Source organism: Xenopus laevis, chromosome 8S (genome assembly GCF_017654675.1).
Source record: "Xenopus laevis strain J_2021 chromosome 8S, Xenopus_laevis_v10.1, whole genome shotgun sequence".
NCBI lineage: Eukaryota > Metazoa > Chordata > Amphibia > Anura > Pipidae > Xenopus > Xenopus laevis.
In genome coordinates this window covers 87,638,519-87,650,530 of record NC_054386.1, presented here as the reverse complement: position 1 = coordinate 87,650,530, position 12,012 = coordinate 87,638,519, and the positions used below count along the sequence as shown (strand labels likewise).

Here is a 12,012-nt window from a genome sequence, read left to right as displayed (position 1 = left end):
CAATTAAATATGACCAGTATTATGGTCGCAGGCATTCTTGTGGATCCATAAGGAAATCAACATTCCCAGTGCCTGTAGAACTGATCAATAAACATTGTTTACATCAAGACATGGTCATGAGATCTCTATTAGGCACTGACATATTCTGTAACAGTGAAATATGCATTGAAGGCCCAATAGAGATAAGTGGCTGTGTATATATATATTATTTATATTTATATACACATACACACACAGAGAAGCAGAGTATGGGAGAGGCAAGAGAGCAGATATGTGCTTGTATTTAGTCTGTGTGCCTCACTGTATGTATAAATGCATAATAGATACAATGTATTCAGAGGGAATATTGTACAATATACATGCCTGTCTGATTCTCTTGACAGAGGCCTTTGTCTCCTAGTCTGTATATCATGGGCCTGTGTATCTGTTCATTCTCCTCCCATTCTCCCTAGGCTACCGGGTGGGTACCACTCCTCAGTGGGCTCAGGCAAGTCAGAGCAACCTCCATCCACCACAGCATCATTTCCAGGATCGGCCCATGGTCGTGGAAGAACTCACCTCCTCTCGGGCTGCGCACGCTGCGTCTGAGGCTTTGGGCGGAGTGCGGTTGTTCCGGGGACCCGCTGTATGATGCTGCGAGATCGACTCAGATGATGCTGCTCATTAGGGTTGCAGTTGCTGTGGTAACCTGGGATGTGATAGATAGAAAAGGGGTGGGAGGACGGTTAATCCTTGGGATGATGGGATGTAACCTGAGACCAGCACTTAACCTTTTCACTGCTGGGCAGGCAGTCATGAAATCAATGGTGTGGGAATATATATTTCTTTTTAAAAAAGGATGGTGCAATGTAAAGTGGTACAGAGCATAAACTATGCACATCAGGATGCCTGAATCTAATCCCATAATAAAGGGATGCTGGTGCTTCCTTCAGCAGCCAGAACACAATGGCATGACAGCTGGCAGCAGAAGCGATTCTGGTGGCAAAAGGGGTGATCCAAAGCTGGAAAAATATGCGGCTGCATTAATCAGAATGAGGGCGTATGACTAGGCAGGAAGGATGCTGCCGGCTCCATTATTAGATCTGAGCTAATTCTGTGATAAGGAGCTCATTACCAAAGGCTTTGTCATCATTTACAAAAGGCAGGAATGCCATTAACCCTTCTTGCCCAAGGCACATAATAGTCACGGGAGAGGCAGTCTCAGCCCCTGTGCGTGCAGTCTGTGATCCTGCTGATACTGTCAATATACAATAAAAAGCCAGACCCTATAAATGACAGCCTGGGTTTTCTAGACTGTGTCAAATGGAGAAACCATAAGGGCAGAGACAAACGCTCAGATTGGGGGAGATTAATTGCCCAGCGACAAATCTCCTCTTCTTCGGGGGGACTAATCTCCCTGAACTGCCTCCCGCCGGCTAGAATGTAAATCGCAGACGGGATGGCAATCGTTGCACTTCGTTTTCTGAAGTCGCCTCACAGCAATTCAGATTCTAGCCGGCAGTTCGAGGAGATTAGTCTCCTCGAAGAAGAGGAGATTTGTCACCTGGCGAATCTGTGCGTGTGTCTCTGCCCTAAGGGTAAAGGCACACGGGCAGATTAGGGGAAATTAATCGACTCTTCTTCGGGGTGACAATCTCCCCAATCTGCCTTCCCGCCTGCTATAATGAGAAATCACCAGCGGGATGGCACTTAGGGCGCTTCGTTTTCCGAAGTTGCACAAAGTATCCTCACAAGGAAACTTTGGGCGACTTTGGAAAACGAAGCGCCGCGGGTGCCATCCCGCTGGCGATTTCTCATTATAGCAGGCAGGAAGGTAGGGGAAGGCAAATCGGGAAGATTGTCACCCAGGAAAAGAGGAGATTAGTTGCCGGGCGACTACATCTCCCCGTGTGCCCTTACCCTAAGAGTAGAGAAATTTGAGCCATTGGCTCTTACATTTTTCACATTTTAATTGGAATAAATTTAAAAATAATAGCGGCACTATGCAAAGGGCCTCTGTCCAGGGTGCTGAGAAGACCTTTCTCACTGCAGTAAAACAATCATGGATATCAAGGGAGAAATCGGCCTAAATGTTCAGATCTCAGAAAATTTAAAAATATGACTATTAACACTTACAGCACTATACACACATTTAAGTAAAGAAAGTAGCACCTTATTTCCCTTTTCTCCCATGCATTGGGGTGAAGTACATTTTCCTGTAGTGGGGTTAGTTTATAGTTAGAAGCTTGTTTAAAGTGCTACAGTATATGCTAATGTGTAGGATACAGGACTCCCACACATATCTCCATACATTCTGGATATGCCCTTACAATGGGTGATGATATACTACGAGGTACCTAAGGTTCCTTAAACCTTCCTCATTATAAAATGAGGAGTTCTATAGTGGACACAAATGATTTAGCCAGGGTGTTGGGTCTTTTCAGACATGGGAATCATGAGTTTTCAAGTGTCTCGTAAGGGGTTTAGAAGTAATTATATACAGGTAATGGACCTGTAATCAAGAATGCTCAGGACCTGGGGTTTTCCAGATAATGGATCTTTCCATAATTTGGATCTTCATACCTTAAAGGTGGCCATACACGGGCCGATAAAAGCTGCCGACAGACCGAGTCGGCAGCTTATTGGCCCGTGTATGGGGGCCCCCGACGGGCTTCCCCGATCGAGATCTGGCCGAAAGTCGGCCAGATCTCGATCGGATGGGGTTAAAAATCCCGTCGGATCGCGGCCGCATCTGTTCGTTGATGCGGTCCCGCGATCCGACCGCCCGTTTGCGAACGTGAAGGATCCGATCGTTGGGCCCTAGGGCCCACGATCGGATCGGCCCGATATTGCCCACCTCAAGGTGGGCATATCGGAGGGAGATCCGCTCGTTTGGCAACATCGCCAAACGAGCGGATCTATCCGTGTATGGCCACCTTAAGTCTTCTAGAAAATCATATAAACATTAATTAAAAACAATAGGCTGGTTTTGCTGCCAATAAGGATTAATTATATATTAGTTCAAGGTACTGTTTCATTATTAAAGAGAAAAAGAAAATCATTCTCAAAAAATCGGATTATTTGGATAAAATAGAGTCTATGGAAATAATTCCGAGCTGTCCGGTTAACAGGTTTCTGGATAACAGATCCTATACCTGGACAAATAAAACATCAAAAATCTTTCCTTGTAAAACAAAGAAATGTAAAAAACAAAGATGTAGCCTTTGCAATGATGTTCCTTCCTATATCCCTGGCTGCAAAAAAAAAAAAAAAATTTCATCTTCAAAATTCCTCTCTCAGAATCTGTTTTTTTTCATTCTCTCTTCATGCAGCAGTTGGGTGTCAGATATTCAATGACAGTTAGATCCAATATATCTTATGGGGGGGCTCCTTTTGCCTAGAAGATGTATTAGAGATCACTTTATTAAACTTACCAGACATCATGTCTCTCTACATGCAGGATTTGTGCAAAAGGCAGTTATTTTGTTAGATTTTGTTAGATTTTGTTTCTACTGGAATCAGTTATTTGAGTGAGCTCTAACACATCTGCTAGGAAAGGAAGCCCCCTTATAAGATATATTGGATCTAACTGTCAATGAATATCTGACTCCCACCTCCTGTATGAAGACAGAATGAAGAGAAACAGATGCTGAGAGAGGAATAGTGAAGATGAACTTGATTATTTCAGGAAACTATGCAGAATATTAATTGATTGTATTTAGAATGTTTCTTATTTCATTATGCTGAAGCTTATATTACATTTTCATAGTTCCCCTTTAATAGGGGTGGGAATTTATGGCTTCTATGTATATCCTGATATAGATGTCTGCTCCCACACACACGCAGGAACTTATATAAGATTCAGCCAGAATAAACAGCTAAAACACTCACCAACCTCACTGGAAAAGTCCTGGAACTTGTAAACAAAACAAATGATAGACGGCAACAGAAGTCACAGTGGGAAGTTCCCTATTAAACCTCTGTACTGTACATGTACATTGCATGGTTCAATGACTGGTGGCAAGAGGAAGGGATCCAACATTATGGCAGTTTAGGATGAACTTGGGGATCAGGAGAATCAGGAAAGAAAAATGGAGGTCACAATATGAAGGGGAGAGAGAGATGCTCTAGGTGTTATGCAATGAAACCCACTAAGTTTGCCCAGGATCAAAAACTCCAACCAATCAGCAGGTAGCATTTACTGGTCAGCTGTTTAAAAGCAAATATCTGGTTGGTTGCTATGGGTTACTGCTCCAGGGCAAACTTAGTACCATTTATTACATATGGGGATTCCTTAAAGTGGAGTAAGGAGACTCTTAACAGTCCATGCTAAAGGCCAGAGACGGGCCAGGCCGGCCAGACGCCCTAGGCAACCTGGCCAGTCCCGGCGCCAGTTGGACGTGTGCATGCACGAATTACCGATTGGCGCGCATGCTCGAAACGACGTGCACATACACAGAAGCTCAAAAAGACTGGGCAGAAAGAACAGAGTCAGGGAGAGAGGGGCCTGGACAAGGGGTAGGTGACAGAGAAGTACGGCACCGCCCTCCCCCCAGCTTTGTGCCCTAGGCACGTGCCTACTCTGCCTACCCCTAGTTCCGGCCCTGCTAAAGGCTATGGAAATCATGGGTCACACTTAGGGGGTTATTTAATAAAATCCAAATGTTTCTGATGTTTTAAATAAAAAAACCTCCAACCCACAATTTACACTAATTTATCATTAAAAAAAAGCTACGACTTTTTCAGATTGTCACAAAAAAAACGGAAATTTTTTCGGGTTGTCGAACATGAAAACCACTGCTTCTTTGGATTTGATGCCCGAAGAGTGTGAATTTTTTGTGAAATTGTCAGAAAAGCCCGAAATGTTTAGATTATCGTACAAAACCCAGCACAGACCATAATACCTTCCAATTGAAAATAGAACCTTTGTCATTGACTTCTACAGGACCTCAAGAGGTTGAAGATGGAGTATTGTCAGATTCCGACTTTTTGCATCCTTGGGGTATAATAAATCCTGAAAAATTCTAGTTTTTTTCCCCCACTAAAAATTCGAATTTTCTCCACTAAAAAATCGAATTTTTTTCACTAAAAATTCGGATTTTATAGTAAAAAATAAAAAATCGAATTTTTCGAGTTTTTACCATTCTGACTTTAATAAATAACCACATTAATTGTAGTGTCAGTAAAAAAAGATCTGACCAGGCGATTATTGCCTGAAAACGCGCTTCTTTGCATTTACCTACCACTAGTCAATTTTCATATGAGCTGAGTCAGGAGGGTGTTTTTATTACTTTTTGAAGGAGAAAAAAACCTAATATACTGTACATTCATTAAAAAATGTCAGTGATTTTACAGTTATTCAAAAATATAATACACTATATTATTTAAGATAATAATGAAGATAAATGTCATTAGAAGCAAATTTCCACTGCACATGAATTACACCTGTTCAATTGAATTGTTTGTTAATAAAGTTGCTGTTGTGTATGTCTGTCCCTTGCTGTTCTTTGCACTGCTGGTTCTGACAACATGTACAGATAAAACAAAGTCGCAGTAGTCAGCTCCCCTCCAGGCAACTTCTCACAAATTCTCGCACACTCTGTGACTTTTCTGTGGTTCTCCTTCTTAAAGGAGAAGGAAAGGCTTCATGCACTTGGGGGTGCCAAATGTTAGGCACCCCCAAGTGATTGTATTGACTTACATGAATACCCCGGGCCAGTGCAGTTTTCTGCTGATAGGAGCACCGGCCCAGGTTTATACCAGTGAGGACCACAGATCGATCCTCTTCCGTCTTCCTCTTTCTTCGCGCGGCTGCGCATGCGCAGTAGAACTTAAAGCTGGATTTTAACTAAAAAGTCCGCTATTTAGTTCAACTGTGCGTTTGCCCCGGGAAATTTGACGAAAGAAGACGACGGAAGAGGATCGCTCCGTGGTGCTCACTGGTATAACCCGGGCCGGTGCAGTTTTCTGCTGGGTTTTAGGTAAATCAATACAATCACTTGGGGTGCCTAACATTGGGCACCCTAAGTGCTGCAAGACTTTCCTTTTCCTTTAACAGGTCTGTTAATCCCATTCAAGGTTTTGTGGGAACTGGAGTCAATAGTTGGAAGGGTACTGGCTAGTGCACTATTGTACATAGCCAGGATAGCAAAGAAATGGGAAGTGTCTTAGAATTAAATTTGCTTTCATTGCATTGTTTTATATTTAGGTGTATAAAAATTTCTTGCTGTTCCTAATGCAGCATCTCTAATACAAGACTGGTGCCATGAGCCCTGGCAGAACTTATTCAAGCCTGTAATGCCTGTTCCTGAGTTCCCCTCCCCAATCCCTGAGACCCTGAAACTGTTTTGCCATTTCTTATGGGGGAAGGGGTGAGAGGAGCAGTCAGGGCCGCCATCAGGGGGGGACAGGGGGGACAAGCGTACCGGGCCCGGGCATGAAGGGGGGCCCGGCAGCGCTGCATTTTTTGAAGATCCGGGCCCCCCTTACGAGCGCCCGAGCCGTACGTCTTGCCTCTTGCGTGCCGAATGCGGAAGTGCCGAAAAGCCGCAGCGCCGAAAAGACCCGAAGTCACGGAAAAAGCCGAAGTCCAGAAATCACGAAGCGCCGAAAAGACCCGAAGTCACGAAAACAGCCGAAGCCGAAGTCCTGAAGCAGCGCAAAGACCCGAAGTCACGAAAACAGCCGAAATTGAAGTCCTGAAGCGGTGAAAAGACCCGAAGTCACGAAAGGAGGCGAAGTTGAAGTACTGAAGCCATGAGTTCAATCCTACTGAACACCAGTTTGTGTTTTTTTTTTTTTTAATCCCCTGGCCACCAATGTATTATTTTAATATTCTATAGGCCCCTGCCACCAATCTTTTTTTTAAAACTTTTTTTTTGGGGCCCCAATTTTTTTTTTAACTCGTAAGGGGCCCCTTGCCACCATTGTTTTTTTTTGTTTTTTTTTTTTAAAAAAAATTAATTTTCTTTTTGGTGGCCCCAAATTTTTTTAACTTGTAACAAAGTACAAGTACAGTTTTTTTTTTCCAAATTTTTTTTGAGGCCCCAATTTGTTTTTAATTTATAAGGGGGCCCCTGCCGCCAATGTTTTTTTTTTTTTCAAATTTTTTTTTGGGGCCCCAATTTGTTTTTAACTTATAAGGGGGCCCCTGCCACCAATGTTTTAAAAAAAAAAAAAAAAAAAAAATTTTTTTTTTTTTTGGGGGCCCCAATTTTTTATAAGGGGGCCCTGACCATCAATAGCTTTTTACAACTTGTGTGGGGGGGGGGTTACTTTTTTAGCGCTGATGTCTGTGTGGTCTTTTAACTGCGATGTGGAGTGGGCGGGATATGGGGTGGAGCTTGGTCGTCAGTGTGGGAGGGGCCCAGGGGGCCCCAAAAATTGTTGTACGGGGCCCCGTGATTTCTAATGGCGGCCCTGGGAGCAGTACTCGGAATCAGTCAGTACCAGGGTGGGGTATGGGTCGGGTTACTCATGCCAATAGCAGTGGAGTATGGAGTCACTGAAATCTGATTGCTGACAGTCCTGGAAACTGTGTCATGGTGAGGGGAGTGGGAAAGCAGCTCTTGTGGCAAGACATTCATTGGTGAAACACTTGACAACACAAACACCAGACAAAGAGAGAGTTATACACACTGGCCACACTCTGCCATACACTGAGTGACACACATAAATAGAAAGTCACAAAGAGTACAGAGTTACATACGGGCACAGGGACACACACAAGTGAACTGTTCGGGTGGGTCCTAACCTCTTATAGAAGTTCTCAGTCTCAATCCTCCCCAGATTTAAATCCTATCATAACATGTGATAGGTTTATAATCCAGTCTGGAGAGCTCCTGGAGAATGCTGCCTTCTGGGAGTTGTAGTTTTTCTTTTTTCAAAAAGAAATTGACTTTACTTAATATATCAAAGTTGTATTTATAATAAAGTGCTGGTAACTCCAGACCTACTTCTGCTTCTCCTCCTGATAGCAGCACCCTACTGTGTGTGGGAGACACAACACCCCACAATTCTGCCGACAGGGAAACTTGCTGTAAGGACTTAGACCCTAGTTGCATTCATTGTGTTGAATTGGATACAACTGTACCAGACACAGCACAAAAGCGTTAGTTGCAACACTCCCTTGCATCCACAAAGTTTCCACAAAGCATCCGCAAAGCTTCCAGAATTTTGGAGGGGTGAATACTGCATTGTGGGAAAAAATTGAGATTTGCAATTGCTCTTTGCTCACTGCACTTGCAGACATTAATTACCCCTATTGATAGGGATTCTGTCATGATTTTCATGTTGTAGTTATTATTTCTAAATTACACTGTTTACATTACAAATAGGGTTGCCAACCAGCCAGCCTAACTGGTAAAATACCAGCCAAAGCCGGGGGCCACTATTACAAATTTACCGGCAATTAAGCTGCCAGTGAATTTGTAATCACTAGTCAATCTGCTCTCAGCCTGCCTCTAATACACCCCAGCCTGCCAATTTTTTCGCTCCAATACTTACCAAATTCCCTTCTAATTCCACACGCCATGACTCAGCTCCGCCCCTCAGTGTCAGAGTGCCACCCATGTGACATCACTGACCACCATTTACATTATGATCTTCCCACCTCCCTGGCTGGTAAAGATTTCCCAAAAAAAAAAAAAAACAACCTTAATTACAAATAATTGAATCTACGATATAAATATTTTTTAGCTGTAATATTGGTGTGCAGGCAGCCATATCAGGTCATTGTGTTTGATCCTGTGCTTTCAGAAAGAGCCACACTGCACAATGGAACTGCTTTCAAGAATTGCTATTGTTTCTCCTACTCAATGTAACTGGAGGAGTCACGATGGGACTTGGATTTTTACTATTGAGTGCTTTTCTCATATCTACCAGGCAGCTGTTATCTTGTGTCAGGAAGCCGTTATCTGGTTACCTTCCCTTTGTTCTATTGTTAGGCTAGGGCCAGACTAGGCAGATCTTGGCCTGCAGAGGGATTTTAGGCCAGTGTTTCTTCACAGGCTGAGATTTTCAGTGATGTGGCCCTAGCATTAAGCTGCTGGGGGGGGGGGTAGGGAGGGGGCGATATCATTCCAACTTGCAGCAAAAAGTGACTGAAGTTTATGAGAGCACAAGTCACATGACTAAGGGCACCTGGGAAACATGAGCACCATGTCAGATGTAAAAAATATCAAAAAATAGTTTACTCTTTTGAATAACTGATTTAAGGGCAGAATTCTGCTAAAGCAGCACTAATATTAACTGATGTGTTTTGAAAAAAATGTTTTCCCATGATAGAATCATTTGTTAGAGCACTCACTGCCACTAATGCTGCCTGAGACAGCAGAATGGGGGGGGGGGTCAGTTCTTTAGGGGTGCCTATATGGTAAATAAACCTCCACCTCCAGTCTGCCAGATACCTGTGGCCAAATCTAACAGTGGGGCTGAATGCTCCGCCACACTTCGTCAGGCGCAAATTCATCACCACTTTGCGAATTCACTAAAATGCAAAGTTGTGTCTCAGCAGCCGAACGCTGGCGAAGTTTTGCTAACGTTATTTCATCAGCGCGAGCATTTCATAGAGAGCTTTCTCTAATGTTCACTTCTGCCTAGTGAAGCTTCGTTAGTATACTTACGCTTAGGTCAATTTAAATAGGGCGGGTAAATGTAGGATATATATATATATATATATATATATATATATATATATATATATATATATATATATATATATATATAGAGAGAGAGAGCAAAAAAACCGCACACAAAGGACTTGTAAAGTGCAAAAAAATAACCAATTTATTGCAACGTTTCGGCTCCTGTACTCGAGCCTTCTTCAGGTGGTGAAGAAGGCTCGAGTACAGGAGCCGAAACGTTGCAATAAATTGGTTATTTTTTTGCACTTTACAAGTCCTTTGTGTGCGGTTTTTTTGCTCTATGAATTTTTCATGATAACCTGCACCTGGGCAATTACCTAAATGATTTGAGTGCTCCAGCTACATGCATGACTATATATATATATATATATATATATATATATATATATATATATATATATATATATATATATATATACACGTGTTTATTAGAGATGTTGGTGTAAATGCTTGAAGTGGCCACTTATTATTACATATCCAAGGAAAGCAAAATAAAAAAATATGCCCTTAGACATGAGCCCACCCTAAAACAAATGTGGCACGCCCCGCAAATTGGTTAAAAAAAAAATGAACACAAAAATCTTTAGTTTAGGACTTTTGAAGGCAATCCCATTTTAAAAAATGAGAAGAACTTTTATGACTTTTCGGCATACAGGATATGCTGATTTAAGATTAAGGAGGATGTAGTTTCATTTTATCAGTTAACCAGGTCTACGGAACCGTCTGTAAAATTTGCACTTTAGTGAAGGAACATAGATTAGAAATCAGTCCTTGCTCCAGTGGAGCCTACACTCTTAAAGGAGAATTCAGCCCTAAAGTTTAAAAAAAAAACATACCCCCCTTCATAGACCCCCTCCCTCCTCTCCCCAGTGTTACCCCGGGCAAATTTTAAGTTTTACTTACCCCTCGGTGCAGATTCAGGCATCAGAGTTCACGGACGCCATCTTCAGCCGCTTCAGTAATCTTCGCAATGAGATTGACGCTTCAGCAATTTTTGTGAGTTTCGTCGCATGTGCAGTTGCGAGGCCATGTCGGTCTCATTCCGAAGACAAGAAGATGGCGTCCGTGAACTATGATGCCTGAAACTGCACCGAGGGGTAAGTAAAACGTTAGGGGGCATTTACCCGGGGGAGGAGCGAGGGGGGTCTATGTAGAGTAGGGGGATAGGGTTTTTTTTAACTTTAGGGGTTGAATTGTCCTTTAAGAGTGTAGGCTCCACTGGAGCAAGGACTGATTTCTAATCTATGTCAGCGCAATTTAAATAAATAAGATGAGCAAGTGTGAGATGTTTTGCTAACATGTTGGCAAGCTATTTGCAGGGGAATTTACAGGGTTATGACAGGGTAGAGTCCAGAGAAGAATTCAGATAAGGAATCTTATGCATTTAGCAGGTGGGGGTGGATAATGGAGGAGGGAGTTCATACAGATGCCACATGCAAATCTGGTAACAAGGGCTGGAAGGATTTCAAAGAGAAGTGTCATGCACTCACCACAGGAACAAACAGTATTTACATGTATCCAAATAAATGGAGTCTTTCCTCTGGCACTAGGATGGGTATTAAGTGGGAATTCACTTTAACCTGCTTTGGCCACAACCATGCTGAGCCCAATTGGTATGATCCAATCATAACTGGGGCCTATGAAGTTGGGCAAGGATCACAAATGGACATGTGGCTACATAACAGACAAAATGAAATAATATTTGTGATTAATTAATTACTAATCAGCCTTATATTGTGACATGTCTATTCTATGTGTACTGTATATTGTGAGTGGGTCCCTAAGCTCAGTAAGTGACAGCAGCACAGAGCATGTGCAGTGAATCAGCAGAAAAGAACATGGGGAGCTACTGGGGCATCTTTGGAGACACAGATCTTTACTGCTAAAGGGCTGTGGTTGCCTTGGGCTGGTACAGAAGCCCAAAACATAATGTACAACATTTCTACCTACTTCTTTAGTTAGGCTTTAGTTCTCCTTTAATGGTTTTTAATGAAATATGGAAAGAAGAGCCAACAGGGAAGCAAAAGGCTCAGGGCACATGAAGCATATTGTCTGCAAGCTGAGAAATCAGGCAATATTGCAACTGTTTAAGACAAGAACAATTCTGCCCATAAGCTATAATGTTTTGCAGCTCTAGAGCAGGCACTTTGGATTTCAAGAGGGGGGCTGTGGGTGCACTCCTAAGGCCATATAAAAATATATATATAAATACAATAATCCCGTCGAAAAAAACCTTGACGTGGTATGGCGGCTTACCAATTTTATGATCATAACTTTGTAACAAAAACCCCTGTTTTTCTTTTTTTAGACGGGGGATTATTGTATTTATATATTTTTTTATATGGCCTTAGGAGTGCACCCACAACCTCCCTCTTGAACTTTGGATTTC

The 12,012-nt window shown here is 42.5% G+C and overlaps 2 protein-coding genes across 2 annotated transcripts in view; one reads left to right on the top strand and one right to left on the bottom strand.

The window, feature by feature from the left end:
• The window catches only part of LOC108700313 (A-kinase anchor protein 6), a 117,357-nt gene extending 116,082 nt beyond the window's left edge, over positions 1 to 1,275 (bottom strand). Inside the window, exon 1 of the mRNA XM_018233403.2 lies at positions 559 to 1,275. The gene's annotated coding sequence lies outside the window, so the exon portion shown is untranslated. The remainder of the gene's footprint in view (positions 1 to 558) is intronic.
• LOC108700312 overlaps positions 1 to 12,012 on the top strand; it is a 782,191-nt gene that overhangs the window by 715,933 nt on the left and 54,246 nt on the right. The gene's annotated exons all lie outside the window — the stretch shown is intronic.